The following is a 1,917-nucleotide window of genomic DNA, read 5'->3' as shown; positions in this document are numbered from 1 at the left end:
CATGCACATGGCTCTTCTCTGGACTCTCTCAAGCTTCTTCACGTCCTTTCTGAATTGTGGAGCCCAAAACTGGACGCAGTACTCCAGCTGCGGCCTCACCAAGGCTGAGTACAAGGGGAGAATGATATCCCGGGATTTGCTTGAGAAGCATCTATGGATGCAAGCCAGCGTTTTGGTCACTTTACTAGCTGCAGCATCGCACTGAAGGCTCATGATCATCTTGTGATCAGTCCTGACCCCCAAGTCCCTCTTGTCCATAGTGCTAGCCAGTGTAGCACTACTGAGCCTATAAGGATGTTGCAGGGTTTTCCTCCCAAGGTGGAGAGCCTTGCATTTATTGGTGTTAAACACCATCAGGTTCTCATCCGCCCATTTCCTGAGCCTGTCAAGATCCGCCTGGATCACCCGCCTGTCCTCAGGTGTGGACGCTTTACCCCAAAGTTTGGTATCATCGGCGCACTTGGCCAGCCTGCTTCTGACTCCAATGTCTATAACATTAATGAAGATGTTGAACAAAATAGGTCCAAGGACAGAGCCTTGGGGGACCCCACTGGTCACAGGGCACCATGATGATTGACTTCCATCAACCACCACCCTCTGGGTCCGACCACGGAGCCAATTCCCCAGCCAGCGGATCGTGGTGGACCCGAGGCCACAGTTGGCCAGTTTCGCCAAGAGGTGATCATGGGATACCAGATTGAAAGCTTTTTTAAAGTCAAGATATATGACATCAATCTCTTCAGTTTATTGAACTTCAGTGCCAGATTCCCTCCAGATTCAAGTTCATCCACAGTCCTCCAGTGTCCCAGGATGTTTTGCAACTACCCCACAAACCCCTGCTCACAAGGTGGGTGGACTAGCTTTGGCTAAGCTGTCTGCTCTATCTGAGCAGGGAGACATGTTCTAACGCTGCCCAGCTTCTGGCCTGGGCCACTGCAGGCACGTGGCTGCATTTCCAGACTCAAAAGTGAACATTGGTTTTCTTGCTTATTGGTTCAGTCCATGCAGCTTAGATTAACCCATGAAGATTGAATCGATTCAGCCTTGGGCTTTTTGACAGTCTGTACTTAGCTCATAAGTGTAACAATAATACAATTCCAATTAAAACTGACCCCCTACAAAGTTAGTCTGGGTTGATCTCAGGGGAAATAAGATCAAAACTGGTCTCATTATCATGCACTGTAGGGGGGGAGTTGAATAAAGAGAAAAGTCCTTTGCAGCAGAATTTGCAGGCCCTCTGGCTGCAGCCCTCTGTGGCTTGTGCAGATCTGATTGCATGGTATGCAAATCTCATTTGCAAGACAAGTGTTGATTCTTCTGCAAGGGTAACTGGATAATATGAAAGATCTGCAGTCATTGCGAATAAGCAGAATCAGCCCCAAGACCTTGCAGTGCCTTCAATGGACTTTTGCCCATTGACTTGCACATGGGTTGCATAAACAAAAGATACATTTGTGTGGGGTGGGGGGAGAGAGTTTTTATTGTTTTGGGTAGGTCTTGTCTATCAAACTCATGGCATCCGCATAGCCTGAGGAATGCAACTTCCCTCCAACTTATCACAATAAACACCTAACTGCCCCCCACCCCAGCACATTTGTATATAATAGGAGAGTGTACGTAGAAAATCCCTGCAGAGCTCCCATGATGTGGGATACAGAAGAAAATCTCTCTCTGGTTTGCTGAAGGGAGATATATTTGAGGGGATTTGCATTCATCAAGCTACAGTGAAGCCATGAAATCAGCTCGGTGGGTGGGTGTAATTACATACACACCACTGATCTCAAGAGCAGAGTCTGCTCCTTTCCCTACCCAGAGGAAGACAGAGATGATCTTTTGGATGGGACAACAAAATCCTTCCTACTTCTTCTTTTCTCTCATTAATACTCTAATAGTGGGTGCATTTCCCATGAATGGGTT

The sequence above is a fragment of the Gavialis gangeticus genome, unplaced genomic scaffold (genome assembly GCF_001723915.1).
Source record: "Gavialis gangeticus isolate Ggan-Ray unplaced genomic scaffold, GavGan_comp1, whole genome shotgun sequence".
In the NCBI taxonomy this organism is placed as follows: Eukaryota; Metazoa; Chordata; order Crocodylia; family Gavialidae; genus Gavialis; species Gavialis gangeticus.
The sequence above is the reverse complement of the archived record's forward strand: the minus strand, read 5'-3'. Positions refer to the sequence as shown.